Raw genomic sequence first — 8226 nt, forward strand, 5'->3', positions numbered from 1 at the left:
GGCATGGACAGGCATATCTCTCTATGTTCAAAGTCACCCTGGTCTACAAGAACTAGTTCCAGGACAGAGAGAGCTACACAGAGAAACCCTGCCTCGAAAAAATAAATAAATAAATAAATTAGTCTGTTTTTTGGTACTACCTAGCAGGGGCCTTGGATACTTTGTTTTAGGTTTGGGCAGGACCCATAGGTATTATCAATGTTGGCTGATTGGAACCAGCTCGTATGAATGGTGTTTGTTTCGCTGGCGATTTTTGTTCTGATTGTAATACTCACTTCTTAAGTTCACTAACATGGCAAATGTGAAATGTGAGCTCGCTTTTCAGTATCCTTCACTTTAGTGCCATGGCTTAAGTACTTTTCTTCATTTAAGACAGATAGAATCGTGTGTGATTTCATTTATTATTAAATTATTTATTGTGTGTGTGTGTGTGTGTGTGTGTGTGTGTGTGTGCAAATGGTAAATGTCCACAGTAGCCAGAAGAGGGCACCAGATCCCCTGGAGCTGGAGTTATATGTAGTAGTGAACTGCTTGGTGTGGGTGCTGGTAACTGGACTCTGGTCCTCTGGAAGAGCAGTAAGAGCTATTAAGCTCTGAGCCATCTCTCCAGCCTTTATATATGATTCCTTCCCACTTAGATTGATGTTTAGAAGTCCATCCATATTGAGCGACATGTGGCCCCGAGTGCTGCTGGGGGAGGCCCAGGTGGCTGCGGGCAAGTATGGTGTTGTCTTGTCTCGCTTTGCTGTGTGTTTCTCCCTGCTATGGATTGCTGGGAGCCGTTCACCCCTACGGAGGAGCCTGCATGGAACTGCTCTGTGAGCTTTCCCGCTCATCCCCATCCTGGGCGAGCGTGCTTATGACATATACTCGAGGCTCTTGAGGGAACGCATCGTGTGCATCATGGGTCTGATTGATGACAGTGTCACCAGCCTGGTCATTACCCAGTTGCTGTTCTTACAGTCTGAAAGCAACAGGACACCTATTTACATGTACATCAACAGCCCAGGTGGCGTGGTGGCTGCGGGCCTGGCCATCTACAACACAATGAAGTATATTCTAAACCCCATCTGCACATTGTGTGTTGGACAGGCTGCCAGCATGGGCTCCCTGCTACTCGCCGCCAGCAGCCCAGGCATGTGCCACTCACTGCCTAATTCCAGAATCATGACCCACCAGCCCTCTGGAGATGCCAGGAACCAAGCCACAGACATTGCCATCCAGGCAGAGGAGATCATGAAGCTGAAGAAGCAGCTATACAACATCTATGCCAAACACACCAAGCAGAGCCTGCAGGTGATTGAGTCAGCCATGGAGAGGGACCGCTATATGAGCCCCATGGAGGCCCAAGAATTTGGCATCTTGGACAAAGTCCTGGTCCACCCACCTCAGGACGGGGAGAATGAGCCAGAACTGGTACAGAAGGACACTCCTGCAGCATCAGCCGATCCTCCTGTCCGGTGAGCACCTAGGGTCTAACCTCATCTCCAGAAGTGTGGAGGCCCAGGACTGCATTCACTTCCTCTCTTGAGCCCAGAGAGATACCCCTGGAGAAAATGCAGATTGAGGCTGCCCTCCTGCTAAGACCTTGTGGTTTTTGTCCCATGGGGGGGGGTGGGAGAGAAGTCCATCCATATTGTAGCTAGTATACCACATTCCTCTTGCTGACAAAAACAAACAAACAAACAAAAACAATAAACAAAAAAAACTCTGACGAATATAATGCTTTCGGTCATATATCCATGTAAGGAAGATGTATTAATTTTTATAACCCTAAACCAAGCTCATGCTAGATATATGGTTAGCACTCAGTAAGTGCCAGTCAACAGATCTATTCACATAGGAGCAAGAGATTTCATAGAGTAAGCAAATCCATAGCACACCAGCACAACTCTGCAGTCACCACACATAGTAGGTGCAAGTCAAGAAGGAACTGAGGATGGAGCTGCTGTTGCTGCCTGGGAGACCTGGAAAATATTTCCACAGAAAATGTACATTTTGGGGTAAATATGAAAAAGACTTTGGCTTCGTTTGTATTTTTCTGTGCCTGTGCTGTCTTCCTTGTGATGTTAGAGAAACAGGTTGGAATCAAGGTTGAGGAGTGAGTTGGGGTGAGTAGAGACTGGTGTAGGGGTTGCAGTAGGGGGGATGCGTTCCAGAAGGTTATAAGCAAGGGTGTAAACATGGATCAGGGCCAGACTTGATTTCAGTCAGACAGCTTGTACCACAGTAATCCTCAGGGCTCAGGTGTCACATTCCTGTAGAACAACCTCTCAGGTGCCAGTCAGAATTAATCCTTGTTGTCTGCCAGAGAGGGAATAAGGCATGTGCTGCAAAAAGCAGCGAATAGAACATGTTCTGAGGCAACAGAGCTGGTGGGCTCCCTCTCAGTTTCCTCCCTGGAGAAGTCGGCCATGTTTCTTAAACTCTCATCTCTCACAGGACTCAACACAGATAGGTACATCATGGATTGTTGAAATAATGTTAAGAATTAGCATTGCACTGAGAGGCAAATCTCTTTGTTCCTTACATTTGCCAACTATGCACTCTCCAACTGTGTGACAGCCACGCCTGTCCATCTGGCCCTGTCCTTCCATGTCTGGGTTCCCTGAAAGCTGATAGTTCTGGTGGCTCTTTGCCTTTTCTTCTTGCCTCTACAATATTGTACATGGTACAATCTTCAGTCTTTGGACTAAAGCCTGTTACACAGTATCTATTGACTCATTTACTTTAAAATGTGGGGTTCACCACAGTTAGGCACTTTGGAGTATGTTTCTCCCAGTGAGAACTCCCAGGGGATGTTGACTTTGTTTGCCACATGACCCAGGGAGACCCACCTCCAGGGAGCAGCAGCCATCTTCCTCCACTTTTCCTCCTCATCTTAGATGTCTCCTTCCCAGCAGGGCTATCATATGGAGCTTGGTGTAGAGCCCAGGATATGCCTGTTGAATCCTTTATGGTGGCATCAAGTAGCCTCAGCACAGACTTCATTTCACCCTCTACAGCTTAGGGAAGAATCCTCTTCCTGGCTGTGGCCTGGGTTTGTGGAAAGGGCAGGAAAAGTGAAAATGTCCAACCCCATCAGGGCAAAGAGATGCCCTGGAGGTCTTTGAACAGGAAGACTTGTTTATTAATTTGCAAAGTGGATGTTTAGAACCATTTATGCCTAGAAAACATCCTTCTTTCACATTGGTGCCATTTTGTGATGCAACAAGAAGGAATTATGGTGGCAGCAATACAGAATTAATCAGCAGGTTCTTCCTGGGCAGGACTCTCTGCAGACACACATGCACTTTATAGTCAAGAGGCTGGGTTCAGGCAAGATACTGCTTTATAAATGGTGCCTCTACTGATAACTCATTGATGCACATTCTCCTTTGCCCCGTATTGTGCACAGCTTGTGAGTCAGGGTGAGGCTGCAAGGGCTAGAGGCCCACATTGCTGATAGGTTGTGATATGGTTTAGATATGGCCAGACAGGTTGGTAATGGACAGGGACACTTCAGAGCTATGTTTTGCAATGGGTGGTATCTGATTATGCTGACAGCTCTTCAGAGGATTTGTCCCCTGAGATGCTTGTTTTCCTAGTCTGGGAATCTGTGTGCCAGGACATTCTTCTGACCTTGGTTGGCAAGCAAGTCAACTTCTAATGATTTGTTTTTTAGAAAGGAGATTTTTGTCAATATATTCTAAGCCACTGTACAAAAGGACGCCGAGGGTCAATTTCACCTGCAAATGAAACTGCAGTGTTGGAATATGAAGACAATGGCAAGAGGATGGCCAGTTCTTCTGGGGCCTGTCTAATCCAAACAGTATACTTTTCCTTTCAGAAAGTGTGGGGCAATAAGCTTTGTAAGTAGCAATTGAAATTCACATCTGACCAGAGTGATATATTCTAGCGGCTGAGGGGTGGTTGGTTTATACAGTGAACTGTAAAGAAAGATTTACACTCTCAGAATCAGAACTTCATTCATGCACCTGTGGCCAAACTATTTATCAACAAACTGCACTTATAAGTACCTAGATTTTGTTTTTTCATAAAAGATTTGCTCCTTCCCTGACTTATAGCATAAACCAAAGCAGCCACACTAGCCATCTTGCCTGTCATTTTCTTAGTATTAGCATCACTTAGGACCATTGCTGCTGAGACACTGCCTGTCCTTGCCTTGATGAGAATTTCTACTTGTTTGTTTGTGGCAGAAAGCAAAACTACAAGGAAGTGCCTGGAGGTGTGGTTCAGTTATAGGATACTTCCCTAATATGCATGAAGCCCTAGGGTCAATCCCACCACTGCAAACAAACAAACAAACAAATAACAACAATAACAATAACAACAAATCCCTCTGCTGTGCACAGGAGAGTATTTTGCAGAGTTTTGGTCTTGTGAACCACTCCTATGGGGAACTCTCCTCCCCATCTTGTTGGAGAAGGTGGAGATCTTAGAGCACCTAACACTATGGTGTTAAATGCCAGTGAGGATATAGAATGGAGGAAAGGTTGGTCCCTTTAAGTGCAGGGTCCTTTTCACCAACAAAGCATGAATTTATTTCTATCTCATGCATCATTCAGCAAGCACATCTTGAACACTGCTGTTTGTCAAGCACTGCTAGTCAGAACTGGGTGCATTCATCCATTTGTTTAACAAATATTTGTGTAGCATCTGTGAGCTCAAATTTGAATAAGGCAGAGTCCCTGCTTGATATGAGCGTAGCTGATGCCTCCTTTGAAAGGAGAAATGCTTTCTGTGCTTGCAGTCTTTCTGGGGATCTGCTTGCAGTACCTGAATCAAATATGAACTGCACATACTTACGAAGGCCCTTGAAGACAGCATATGCTCAGCAGGCAGTGTAATTCTGCATTCCCTATGCCCCTTGTTTTACAGCTTGTATGTAAGTATTTTGTCATGACCACTAATTTTTGTGGTTAATAAAGTAACTCAGAGTCTTCTGTGTAGCTCAGAGGATTGGGCTAGCACCCCATTAGTTAGTGTTATAGTGAGATTAAGCTGACAGATATTGTGGAAGAAGAAAGAGATCAAAAACCACAGATGAAATGTCCCATTTAGGGATTTACCTCTTCAATGCAGATCAAGACTGTTGATTTATTGCAAAGTGTTTTCAGGATAAGTGCAAAGTATGAAAAGAACTACACAGTTTAGAAGGTGGTACTGTGGCAGTATAGTACTAATAATCATGACTCAACTATAACTGTCAGAGCCAGTCTGAAAAACACATCTGAGTGATGGACAGCCAGAGCCACTGAGTGTTTCAGAGACCCCGGAAAATAACTGGACTCTGGTTTCTTGAGGACTTAAAGGCACATGTGTCCAGGTGGCTGGTAGGAAGCTTACTTTCTGCCTGAGAGAGTGCAGCTATCCTCCTGCTGTGCAGGTCTTTTTATGCTGGCTCCTCACTTCCATTTGTACCCAGGATCTTTAAGACAGAAACCAAAACTTGGCTGATTCTTTACCCCAGGGTGCCCTGGGTGGCACTTACCTTCCTCCCCATATCCCCTTCCTTGCCTTTCTGTCCAGTCCCCACTTGTCCCCGTTTTACAAACTCCTAGTTCAGCAGTTTGGGCTTTATAGTGCTTCATGCTGTAGTATCTCGTCTGGCATATATGCTGCCATTTTGCTTTCTGCCACAGGAATTTTAGCAAATACACACGGGAATTCACATAGGTGGTCTGGCAGGGCCAGGGCAGTAACAATTCAGGGAGGAACTCCCAATGGGAGCTCTCCATTTGTGCTAAGTAGGAGCTTATGTGCTTCTCCTCTGGGCAGACAGTTCTGGAAGGCACTCATTCATGGTCCTTGTAAATCCCAGAGGAAGCTAGCCCATGTCATCAATAACAGCAGCTTTATCAAACACTCTTACAGGCATCCCTCCCAAACTGCTGTGTCAAAGTCTCTGTGCTACTATATCTACTCTCACACCCCCAATATATATATTTTTTTCTTGGTTGGCATTGCAAATTCCACTCCATGTTTTGCACTTAAGCACCAGGTGTTTTGGGTTCCAGGACACGAATCTCTGCAAAGCAGCCCCACTCTATCACCTGGCCTGCTTACTTGCATAAGCTTTTATTCATCCTGTTTGTGAGGAAACCCATTTTGTGGCTTGGTATCTGGGATATCTTGCTATCTCCTTGGTTTGTGGGTGGAAATGCCCTTAATTTAGGATGTGTCATTTGACAAGTCACTCATCACTCATCCTATTAGCTCCCATTGAACTGGAACCTCCTAAACAGAAAATAGCTCTTTCATTAACTTTACCACCCAAAAAGAATGTTTATGGAAAATCCTGAAGGCCAGGGAGTTGGAGGGACAGCCATAGAAACAACTCACAAGAATTAAGACTCAGTTCTAATCAAGGAATTATCACATGTACCCAACTGGACTTCAGAACTATGTTGGGCTGGTGGCTAGCAGAGGCTCCTGGGTTCTTATATGAATGAAAGATGGTAATGTTTGTCTTATTATTGAATTTTGGATGTTTGGAGGGAAATTATGTGCTGATAGGTGACAAAGTCTGAGGTCAAGAATAATGGCACTTAAGGTTTGGACTTACCATATTACCTTCAACTCCTAGACATGGTGACAAGACCTTGGCCTCCCAGCCTGAGTCTCCAGCCATAATGCAACAGAAGAGATACTTTAGAGATTGAAATGAAAAAAGAATATCTTGCATATAAAAGGAAGGTTAAAACATTCTGAGTAGATGATTATGGCAGATTATCCCAAAGATGATATGAAAAATGTAGAACATAGACTGCTCTACGCAGACATAAGAAATGAAGGCTAGCTCTGCCCTTGTTTCTGAAACAGTTCATGGTTGTAAATCCAATGAGAATGTAGCAGAGAAGAAGCCTTGTGGTTTGAAGGTAGGTTATAAAAGTGTGTCCAAGCAGTTCACAGGCAAACAGTCTGGAAAAATCTTAGGTGCTTCAAATGTTTAGAATTTGATTGAGGTGGAAAATATATGATACTGGAAATTTTCCAAATGCAATAGACTAGGCCCTTCTATAAAATAAGTAATAAAATGGTTTTCTGGAATGTGAGCTTCATCAATTTAAAACCAAAATTGCAGATGTTGGAGAGATGTTTCAGTATTTAAGAGTATGTTCTGTTCTTTGACACAACCCACATGGGGAAGCTCACAACTGCCTATAACTCCAGATTGAGGGAATCTGACATCTGCCCCCCCTCCTGCCTCTGTGAGCATCTAAGCCCATACACAAATACCACATAGAGACAGATATACACATAATTCAAAATAAAGGAAACTTTTAAAATTACCAATTACAAAAAAGGGTATGAGAGTAAGAGGAGTAATAGCTGAGGAAAAGAGGGGTGTAGGAGTGGGAAGAAGGAAACAGAAGGCCTAAGGGAGGGGTAGATACAATACAGCACATTGTATAATGTATGCAATTGTCAAAAATAAATGATTTTAAATGAGATTTATTTTCCACATTGTTAGTGAGAAGCCTTACACACAGAGTCCAAAATTTCCATGTAAGAAAACACAACCACCCTGGGACCAACATGGTGTGAGGGACCCACACTAATCTCATCCCAGTACCACTGTACTATATAGATAATTCCAGATAATTAATGACTCACTCCTACCACAGAACTCCTCTGCTTACCAGAGTGATGTCCTGTGTCTTCTTTGATGACTTATTTACTTGTTAAAGTTTTATTTATTGTAAAATGATAATAATTGCACACATTTGTTGGGCAAAGGTGTTATAGTATTACATAGGCATTGTGGAACTATTAATTAAACTAACAAACACATCTTCATCTCAAATATTTATCATTTTTGTGATGAAAAAATTAAAATATCTTCCAGCTATTTAGAAATAGACAGTGCAAGGTGGGTATAGCAATTTGAATTGAAAATGACTATTGCAGGCCCAGAGAGTGGCACTATTAGGAGGTGTGGGCTTGTTGGCGGAGGTGTGGCCTTAGTGGAGATGTGTCATTGGAAGTTGGCTTTGAGGTTGCAAGTGCTCAACCCAGGCCTAGTGTCCCCTTTTCTCTCTCTAACTTCCTATTGTCTGCTGATCCAGATGTAGAACCCTCAACTGCCCCCCACCAGCATCGTGTCGGTCTGCATGTCATGTTTCCTGCCATGATGATAATGAACTAAACCTCTGATATGTACAGCAGCCCCAATTAATTTTTTTTCTTATTAAGAAAAAAATGGTGTCTCTTCACAGCAAT

The 8226-nt window shown here is 43.6% G+C and overlaps 1 pseudogene; it reads left to right on the forward strand.

The window, feature by feature from the left end:
- The first annotated feature begins 672 nt into the window (after positions 1–672).
- Positions 673–1495, forward strand: LOC127220465 (ATP-dependent Clp protease proteolytic subunit, mitochondrial-like; annotated as a pseudogene).
- Positions 1496–8226: the final 6731 nt, after the last annotated feature.

The sequence above is a fragment of the Phodopus roborovskii genome, unplaced genomic scaffold (assembly GCF_943737965.1).
Source record: "Phodopus roborovskii unplaced genomic scaffold, PHOROB, whole genome shotgun sequence".
Lineage (NCBI taxonomy): Eukaryota > Metazoa > Chordata > Mammalia > Rodentia > Cricetidae > Phodopus > Phodopus roborovskii.